Source organism: Mastigoproctus giganteus, chromosome 8, assembly GCF_048544385.1.
Source record: "Mastigoproctus giganteus isolate SK-2022 chromosome 8, ASM4854438v1, whole genome shotgun sequence".
NCBI classification, from domain to species: domain Eukaryota; kingdom Metazoa; phylum Arthropoda; class Arachnida; order Uropygi; family Thelyphonidae; genus Mastigoproctus; species Mastigoproctus giganteus.
Window position 1 is genome coordinate 45893080 of NC_143582.1, and position 11189 is coordinate 45904268.

The 11189-nt window shown below is 38.7% G+C and overlaps 1 protein-coding gene across 1 annotated transcript in view; it reads right to left on the minus strand.

Moving 5' to 3' along the window:
• The window catches only part of LOC150081504 (beta-1,3-galactosyltransferase 1-like), a 92306-nt gene extending 81331 nt beyond the window's left edge, over positions 1–10975 (minus strand). The window contains exon 1 of the mRNA XM_090379453.1: positions 10964–10975. The gene's annotated coding sequence lies outside the window, so the exon portion shown is untranslated. The remainder of the gene's footprint in view (positions 1–10963) is intronic.
• Positions 10976–11189: the final 214 nt, after the last annotated feature.

Genomic DNA, 11189 nt, shown 5'->3' on the forward strand with positions numbered 1-11189 from the left:
TGGTTTTTTAGGAGCATTAGCAGCTTAGGCCATATTACTCCGGGATATGCGGTGGTCATTCCCTGACCTTTCCGCATCATCTGTATTTGGTGGTGACGGGCTCGAACCCCGGTCTAATCAAGAAGCGTGTGCTACGCACTGCTGCTCCTTCCCACCTGGCTACGGAGGCGCCTCCTTCTGTCCGTAAGTAGCTGTTTATTACCTTATAGAGGTTTTGTGGGGCATTTGCCTGGCGAAGTCGCCTAAGGACACTAGGCCACCAGAGTGAGTCAAATGCCCCAGCAAAATCAATGGAGATTGCCAGCATATATTTCTCCTCTGTGTTTTTAACTGTAGGCAGTAGGTGGTGCATGGCATCCTTCGTAGAATTGCCCTGCTTAAAACCGTACTGATTGTTGGAATGCAAAGCTGCTTCTGTGTAATATTGAGCTAATCTGCTATATATTAGTCTTTGGTATATTTTCCCTAGTACAGGGAGTAGGGCTATTGGTCTATATGATTTGGGATCAGTAGGGAGTTTTTCAGGGTTTTTGAGGATTAATCTTAGCACAGCTTGTTTCCATATTTTTGGGAATATACCTTCTGTCATACAGTTATTACATACTGCTATTAATTTATGTGGTGCTATTTCTGCTAATTTTTTGATAATCTCAACCTCTAAGAGGTCAAAACCTGGGCATTTATTGTTTTTGGTTTTAGATAGTGCTATTTCTAAGTCTTGTATAGTGAACAGAGGTTCAATATTAGCATTGTCATATTCAGTGTTTTCTTTTATAATGTCTAGCTGGGTGGGGGAATGATTTCCAGTTTCAGTCTGAATGATACTGTCTAGGATGTTATTTACAGAATCCACCCAACACAGGGTTGGGGTTCCATCTGATTTGACAGTAGTTTCTAAGACATCTCCTCTTGGCAGCTTGTTAGTCACTATTCTGTAGACAACTCCCCAAGGGTTATTGTTTCCAGTAGTTCCCACCAAGTGCCTCCAGCATTCCTTTTTCTTGTCTCTTATGAGGGCTGTATACTGATTCCTGAGAGTCTATAAGAATCTCTCAGTGCATCCACCTCATTTTGTGGCCAAGATGTTCTTGGCTCTTTCAAAATGTCTCCTCGCTTGGTGTACCCTACTTCTGAGTATAGTCAGTTCGGGGCACCACCAGGGAACTGTCTGTTTCCTCGGTTTTTTCTGTGAGATAGACAGGGTTGCTGTTTTTGTTAAAATGTTTGTCATAGTCAGTGCTTGCTCGTCCGGGCTACAGTTGCCTGATCTAGACCACTCATTTTCCTGTTTTTGCAGCTAAGCTGCTGTATGTTCTGCAAAAATCTGCCAGTTTGCCTTTTTAAGGTTATACCTTTTGATATCCAACAGAGAGTGTTGGGTTGTTTGTAATTGCCTGTTTAGTTTGATGGAAACGGCTCTGTGATCTGATGTGGTCCAGGCTGGCTGGACACACCAGTCTGTGATTTTATAAGCTATTGAATTGGTGGCAAGAGTAACATCAATGTCACTCTCCTACATGGTACTGCTAAAAGTTGGGAGGTTATTTGGTTTGTTTAGCACTTGAAAGGATGAGGTGGCTAGGTAGTCTGAAAGTATCTGGCCGTTGTGTGTGCCTGCTCTGTCTTCCATAAGGCTGAGCGGCAGTTGACATCAGCACACACTATGATATTTGCAGTAGGTAGCAAGTTTGTGACTACTTGTAGGTATTCAATAGTTGGATTTATATCTTCACCTGGTCTGGAATATAGTGAAATAATGTAAAACTGTCCTATAGCACTGGTGATATGGGCACACACTCCCACTGGGGACTAGAGGAGACCCATCTTTGTGACTCCCCAGCCTGGACTACATCAGATCACAGAGGCATTTCCTTCAAACTAAACAGGATTTGATTATACAGTGAACTAATTGTAAAGGGGGGGGGGGATACATTGTATTTTTAACTATTTACGTGAAACTTCGGATAATTGGGGCAGCCGCTTAATCGGGCCAAAATGCACTAGTCCCGATATGTCCCAAATAACCGGAATCGACTGTATATATATACAGGGTGTCTCAAAAATATTGGTACAACCGTTTAGGGGAGGTAGGTAACATCTAAATGAATGTGAATCGCATCATCATCATCAGCCATTTTCAATCCACTGCAGGATGCAGGCCTCTCCAGCAACTTTCCAGTTCCTTCTGTTTTGAGCACTGGCCATCCATTTATTACAAACTCATGAATTTCATCTATCCATCTCCGCCTTTGTCTTCCAGGTTTTCTTCTAGCTCCTCTTGGGTACCATTCTGTTATTTTCTTAGTCCATCTGTCATCATGTCTCCGAGCTGTGTCCTACCCAAGACCATTTTAGTTCTTTATTTTTGATAAGAATGTCCTTTACTTGAGTTTGCTGCCTAATCCATGTGTTTCTCTTCTTATCTAACAGTCTGATTCCCAATATAATTCGTTCCATTCTTCGCTGTGTAGTTCTCAGCTTCTCTTCCATTCTTTTGGTGAGTGCCCAAGTTTCACTTCCATAAGTCATGGTGGGGAGTATACACTGGTTCATTATTTTATGTTTCAGACAAACTGGGATATTGCTCTTCAGTATGTGACTATATTTCCTGAATGCTATCCATCCAAAATTTATTCTTCTCTTGACTTCCAGCCATTTATCATTATTAGAGCTAATAACTTGTCCCAGATAAGTATATAACTCCACCTTTTCAATTACTGCTCCTTCAATCATTATTTCCCTTTCTGTGGCATACTTGTTCATCATTACTTTTGTTTTAGTCAAATTCATCTTTAGTCCAAAATCCTTACTAACTGTGCATAACTGATTAAGATTTTCCTCTAATTCTTTGGGATCGTGGCTTATGACCACAATGTCATCTGCAAATCGTAAATGGTTTAGGCGCATAGGAACCCATAACCAGAAACGTTACGGGAAAGTAGTAGCAGAGACACAAGAAGCAGAAATGACACAAGACAGTAATCAGTGGCAAACATTTATTTGACATAATATTAACAATGGAGTATGAGATGGATGCATTTCATGATGTTACAACAAATGCTCGAAGGTTCCACCATAAGATGCGATGCATGCGTGACACCGACGCAGCATGGATTAGCGGACACGGTCGAACACACCTGGAGTTTCTTTGACAGTAGCAGCAGCGCAGACGAGTCTCGCCACGAGATCCATTTCCGTCTCCACAGGAGATTCATACACGATAGAATTGAGGGCACTAACAAAAAGAAATCAAGGCTTGATAAATCAGGTGAGTGTGGGGGCCAGGCAACGGGTCCACCACGGCCAATCCATCGACGCCCAAAATGCCTATTCAAATGGTCCCGAACACACCTTCCATAATGGGCAGGCGCCCCGTCATGTTGAAACAAAATGTTGCGTTCACATTTGCTGGAACATCGTCAAGTAACCCTGGTAGAACTTGTTCAAGAAAGATCTGATATTTAGCAGAGTTCATATGGGATGGTAACAGGTATGGGCCAACTAACCGGTCACCAACCATACCTGGCCACACATTTATTGCGAAGCGATGTTGTGCCACATGTGGGCACACACCGTGTGGGTTGTCGTGAGCCCACACATGAGCATTGTGCTGATTGAATAAGCCTTCTCGAGTGAAATAAGCCTCATCCGTGAACAAAACATAGGCTGGAAAATTCAAGTCTTGAACACTTTCTTGGAGAAACCACTGCGCAAAAGCCACACGTGCAGGATGATTTTGGGGGAGCAGTAAATGAACCCTTTGGAGATGAAAGGGGTGTAAGGAATCGTCGTGCCAGACACGCTGTACGCTGCAACGAGACACTCCTAAGACAGAGGCAACGGTACGTGTGCTGGTAGCAGGATTATTCTGGACGGCATTCAACACACCTCCCATGGCGGCAGTTCGCGCCAAACGTGGTCTGCCCGCACTACTCCTGTTACCTCTAAATAACCCATAATCGCAAAAATTTTGATGCACATGTGCAAACAAACGGTGGTCTGGTACATGTCTGTCTGGGAATTTATGGAGAACGTAAATTTGTTGAGCGGACGAGCCGCTCAACGAATTTACGTTCTCATTAAATTCGTTGAGCAGCTTGTCCATTGCCCTCTGCTAATCCATACACTAGGTGGATGTCTGCCAGCTCACAGTTCGTAGCCGACCGGGCTAGCCAGGTGGGTAAAGTGCCTGCCTGGCAACCCAAAGGTCGCGGGTTCGATTCCCGCCTCGGGCTTGGATCAAAGTACTGCAAAAACCTTGGGAGGTGCACTATGGCCACAGAAGCCGATGCGCCAACAATTACCAAACCAAACCAAACCAATCACAGTTCGTATATCGATGCGTGCTCTTCGTGTGGCGACTATCGCGCAAGTCTACCGACTTACGGCGACGTTTCCGGTTATGGGTTCCTATGCGATTCACATTCCTTTAGATGTTACCTACCTCCCCTAAACATTTGTACCAATATTTTTAAGACACCCTGTATATTCTAAACTATAAAAAAAAAAGAAAAAAGGATAAAAATAGAATGCAAGTAGAGTGAAAATGCAGATCATGAATGAAGTAAATGTCTCTCTCCCACTCCCCTCTTCGGGTGGGTTCCCCACTGCCAGCTAACGTATTCTACCCCCAGAGGGAGATGGGCAGTTTGACCTTCCTACCAGATTCAACAAGACATGGACTTGACAACCATCACTGATGAAGATATACTGCAGCTTTGCTGCCAACACGCCATTTGGCGATCTGAACTGGGTATCTCATATTACGAATGCCTTCACAACAAGTTGACCTGATATTGCACTACCTCCAATAGCCAACGCTTCACCAATGGAGAAGACTAATGTTACGTGTTCTCGGCAGATACCACCACGACCCAGGAGAAGTAGTTCAATATCAGGGCAACTCTTTGTGAAGGCACTAACAATATGAGATATAACAGAAACAATGCCATTTCACCTACTTCGGTGGTTTACTACAAACTAAAATGATGCTTGGCACTAACTTGTTCAATTAGTGAATTTTCTGTATTCTGAGGCTTTCAGCACTAAAACCTTTCAGTATAAACATTTTAATATAATGGAAGTGACATATTGCAATTGTTTTCATCGATATCCATAATTGGATACGTAGATCACGTTAAGCATTAAAATCTGTTGGTTGTGAACAATTCTGAATTACTTAGTAGATATTGCTCTGTCTTATTGTAATTGTGACCTTTTAAGGTATGTTGAAACTCCAAAGGAGCTCATTCTTCCAACCTGATAATGAGTTTAATGAACAGAATATTAAGAAATCCTCAGTTTAAAGATGTTTCCCATAGTTATCTATCTTTTCATTTTTATCTGTGTAGTTAATATTTCATACCCTTAAGTCATTTTCCCTTCTAAGTTTTCCCATGTAAGAAGCTCTAAACCTCCAGTCCCTTGGAAAACTTCTTATCCAGGTTCTACTGTATATAATTTTCTGTATGGCAAGACACTTTGCTCAGATCACCTAAGCATGATGATCTCCACAACATACAATTATAAGTATTCACACTGCTAATTAACTGGAATTGGGCCTCATTAGTCCAAGAGATAGCCACATCTTCACACTAACGTGGACCAGTTGGTATCAGTTGTTGCACCATGTGAATCCAGCATACGAACTAACCAATCACTAATGGATCAAAGAATTTTAGGGACCACGGAATGTTAAGCAGTTATACTCCATTTTATGGGTGCACCTTGTCACCGCATTGCAAGTATTTTGCCTTCTGATTTTGGTGGTAAATGCGAAATTATCATTAGCTTTGTTTCCTTGTGTTGTTTAATCATTATTGTGCTCAGTTCTTGTTTAGTCATCGCTCACTTATTGATGTCTCTGCCATCACTTATTCTTTTCCTTTTTTTTATATGTTATTCCATGTTTTTTTTATTTGTTATTATTATTTTTTTTAAATTTATTATTCCTTGTTCAATCCCAATTGGTCACAAAAAAGTGGGGGTTTTGGTTTGAGGGCTTCTGTCCCCAAACCCCCACTTTTTTTTTAACTGTATATGCAGAAAAATAAAAAAAAAACAAAAAGATTTTTTGTAGACATGCATGAGCAATTCACATTGTCAATGCATATGGAATCATCTAGTAACATACGGTCACAAAAGTGGGGGTTTGCAGCCCCCAAAAATAAAAAAGCATTTTTGTAGATGTCCACAAGTAATTCTCATTGTTAATGCAATCGAAATCGCTTTTGTGACCATACCAATGTACGATCACAAAAGTGGGGGTTTACAGGTGGCTCCTCCCAAAAATTAAAAAAAAAAGAAAGCATTCTTATAGGTGTGAATGGGCAATTCTCATTGTTAATGCACTCAAAATCGTCTAGTAATGAATGGGCGAGAAGTATCAGTGGTTGTGTCTAGTGATAATTTCTACATTTTAAAAAATATGAATTTATATTCACCTATTTTTTGCTCCCCATTGCCGCTTAGTTTTCTTAATTTCAGCTCCGGCACATTATAATATCATGTGACATCCACCTGTAATGTGAGGGGGAGGAGAGGGAAAACAGTGAGTGGGAGGTGCCTTCACCTGTCAATCGCTGCCTTCTCTTTCTAGCCGATGTACGGAAATGGTGTGCCCTTAATCTGGAGTATTACCTGTTGAGCTACTTCCTTAATGCTAAATGGACAAATTTTGATTTCTTGCTGCAGCACTGGCTATGGCAATCATCAACAATAGCCACTGCAAGAGCTAGAGAAAGTCATCTTTTTTTTTTCTTTTTTGTTTTCATCATTTTGTGCAGCCTGTTTCAAGTAAGTTGTGTTTTTTGGATAGTACAACAAAAACCTGTTTTCCTTGCACTATGTGACTAATACTCGATAAAATAATTATATTAAGAGATAATCATATGTCAGAGGGGGTATCCCAGGTTTCAGTCTTTATAAAAATCAGTACTGTATCCCATTGGTACACATGAAGTTAGCAGTATGTCCATATCATAGCACAGTTTGCAAAACAATTACCATTTTGTGTATGATCTAGTTCGTTTCAAACAACAAGAGGAAACATTGCTAAAAACAAAATTTGCACATTTTGTGGAGGCAAATATATTGAAGTACATTCTTCACGAATGTCATAATTCCGATGAATGAGCTGCATATGCAAATATTGATCAGATCCAATATGGCATGCCTCACATTCCATCTTGGTGCAAAAAAAGCAATTGTATTGATCCAGACAACAACCCATCCACAAACAAAATATGCCGAAACATGTTTTTAAACACAAACAGGCTTTCTAATATCACAGTAGAATGTAGCACTTGTTGCAGACTCATGACAATTGAAAAAAAAAAGTAGTCCTGATTAATTGAGACTCTTTAACTGGGGCTCCGAATTTTCTGAGGTGCACTAAAAAAGTTGCATATACTTTGTCATCAAAGATAAGATTACATAGTTCAGCAGAGAGCAGGAAATGACATCAGTTGACTGTTGTGCCATGCTGATCTTTTACATTTGTTGATTTTGTGACGTTTTACTATCTAATTTCCTAATTTTTTTATTTGTCATGTTTCATCTGTTATTAAAGTTAGTGTAAGCACTATGAGTGGAAAATGGAAGCATGTTATTGTTGTCTTTAGATATGAAGTTGAATGCAATCAAGCACTTGGATCAAGGAGAAACAATATATATAAAAAAAAAAGTGGCTCATGAATAAGCTGTTGGTGAAGTGACTGTAGGGGATTGGAGGAGAGAGCGGAAATTGAAAAATAGCATTCACAAAGAGAATCTGTATGTGATAGTGAAAATTTGAACAGAAAAACAATGAAGGAGAATTTCGTAAGCATTTTAACGAAGGGAAAAACAATTTACCGCAAGTATTGGTTGTTTGGATCGTTGGAAAAAAATGTTTGGAGTTAGAAACCTGAACATCACTGGGGGAAAATTATCAGTTAGTATGGAAGAAATAGCAACATTTACTCCTAAATTAGCAAAAATTATTCAAGAAGAAAATTTGAATTTGGATGAAATTTACAACTGTGATGAAATGGGCCTGAATTATAAAATACTCCCATCCAAAACACTTCCAGCTAGAAAGAAAAAATCAACACCTGGTTATAAACGAAGCAAGAAGAGAATGATGGTACTGGCATGTTCAAATTCATCAGGAGGCATAAGCTTAAACTAACTCTCATTGGAAAGTCAAAGTACCCCTGAGCTTTAAAAAATACAAAATGTTTGCCTGTTAACTAAGAAAATCAAAAAAAAAATGCATGGATGGATTCAAGTTTATTTAAAACGTGGTTTCATGAAGGATTTTCCCTAACACAAAAAAAATATTTGAACACAGAGAAACTTTTCCATAAAGCACTTTTTAGACAATGCTACATCCCATCCAAACCAAAGTGAATTAGTTTTTGGGGACATCAGAGCTCTGTTGTTGCCACCTAATGTGACATCCTTTCTTCAACCTCTAGATCAAGGTGTTTTTTTAAGAGACTTTGAAACGCAACTATAGGCGATGTCTCTTAAAACATCTACTTAAAAATCAACCTCAACAACAGTGTTGTTGAGAATCTTAAAAATATAAACATCAAAGATGTTATTTACTGGTTGGCAGAAGCATGAAATGATGTTAAAACATCTACTCTTATTAAATCCTGTAAAAATATTTTATGCTCCTAAAATGAAGCCAATAAAAACAAGATAGCAAATGAAGATGAAAGAGGTGAGGAAACCCCTTTTCGAACAAGCCAATAACTTTCCTGTTTCGGATACTCTTATTACAGAAGATATTAAAGAGTGGACGAATTCTGATGAACAGCTGGAAATGACTAATGGCATGATCGTAAAGCTTTGACGAACAAAAAGATGAAAGTGAAGACGACAATGAAGAGAGCACAGAAACTAGAAAAAAACTGACACACACATACACACAGAAGGTCTAAATGCTATTGAGTCAGCTTGTTTTTTTTTTTTTTTTTTTTTTTTTAGGAGCATTAGCAACTAAGGCCATATTGCTCCAGGATATGCGGTGTTCATTCCCTGACCTTTCCGCATCCTCCGTATTTGGTGGTGACGGGCTTGAACCCCGGTCTAATCAAGAAGCGTGTGCTACGCATTCCTGCTGCTCCTTCCCACCTGGCTACGGAGGCGCCAGCTTGTTTGTTATTTTGGTTTTTTAGAAGCATTAGCAATTAAGGCCATATTGCTCCGGGATATGCGATGGTCATTCCCTGACCTTTCCAAATCCTCCGTATTTGGTGGTGATGGGCTCGAACCCCGGTCTAATCAAGAAGCGTGTGCTACGCACTGCTGCTCCTTCCCACCTGGCTACGGAAGCGCCTATTGAGTCAGCTTTACTTTATTATTGTACAGTACAGGGGGATACCAAACTCAACCATGTTTTGTGACTACAAAATATAGCAGCTAAAAAAGCACGGAACTTCTGTGAAACAGAAACCATTAAGGAATTTTTATATAATATTAAGGTGCAGTGCTAACGACTGTAAGTATACATTTTTCTTGTCTATGACTTGCAATTTTTGTACATGTACTATTTTTTCTTTTTTGTAATAAAGCATTTGTAAATAAAATTTAAAATATTTTATTGTATAATTTAAGTCATTAAGTTCAATAAGAAGGTCTAACCAGAAAACGGTGTACATCATCATGTTAATGAGCAAGGTATTCAAATCCAGTTTATTTAATAATAAACTACCGAATCTTCCGTGCTATCCGAGTTTCCCATGGTTCTCATTACCTCGGATAATCTGGACTCTACTGTAATAATAATAATAACAATAATAAAATTCCTTTCACATTTATGTGTTGTTTCAATTACTAGTAGAATTTTGGGTTAAGTTAAAAGATTTATTCGCATTTTCATGGAGTATGATATAATAATTAAACAATGGCTGAGAAATAAATTAAATTCTTCTTCATTAAATTTGTTTCAATGTTTAAAAATTTAAGATGCAGTTTTTTGTTGTTGTAGTTACATGATAATTGAGAAAAAATCATAAGTGAATGGTATTTTAATATGTATTAAAGTTTATAAATTTATGTTACAATAAATAAGTCTATCATATTTATGTGTTTTGCACCACATACTTAATGCAACATATTGCTGGTGAAGTGAGCCCACTCCACTAAGCCAACAGCAACATGCTCAAACAGTTCTGGTCAATTAGAAGTAGCATTACCAAATCAGTTTACTTCCAATATAATATATTACCGTTTGATATGAAAATACTGTCGTGTATTATATTGAAATTTTATTCCATCCCTTCGTCAGATCTGAATTCTTAATCCCTCTTTCGAAGATGTAAGAGGGATTTCTCCAAACAATAGCGGATATCTCCAATTTAAGAGTAAGCGTAGGCAGCTGCATCGTATCCAAATATCATCGTAAGGCGAAATGGAATGTTAGTTAAGGGTGCATATACACCTCTGTCCCCCTGTAGGAGTTATGTTGCCCTTACCTCTAAGGTTTTTCTACAATAAATATGCAAAATAGCCTATAAACACACTCACTTATACGATGACCGCTACGGGAATGCCAAGTTGCGGTCCTTTTGAGGGATTGATATTTATTACATAAAGCGGTCCCAGCCAATGGCAACCCAGCTGTCAGTTACACATAATTTAGCAGTACTCTTATTTACTCCCTCTCCTGTTTGCCCAAGTACAGGGAGGGAAAAAACCTGCCATGACCAAAAAAGATTGATATGAATTGAGGGAGTGAAAACAATCTCTCCCGCAACCCAATCCATCTAACTACAATGCGCAAGACGAATATAGGATTTTATATTAAAATTATCGCCATGGAAATGCAAAACATTTTCAATTTTTTGGGGTGCGTGACTTTTTTTTTTTTTTTTTTTGTTCATTATAGTATTTTATTGTGAACAAATACTGTATTAGTTATAATGCATTTGCAATTGGATTTATCTCAATACATTTTTGAAGTGATTCTTACCTTTATTCTCAATACCCTTACTCGCTTCGTCATTAAACGGAATTGGTGATAGCCCTAATGGGAAAGCCGTGGTAGTTTAAACTTCACAAGTTGAAATTTAAATATATATTAATTAAAACATATTGAATAACACACAATAAGTTGCACTTTGGAACACAGACACATAGAATCCCATATTTACAAAATAACTTTCGTGAGTAATTTTTTAAAATAGTACTTCTTAACA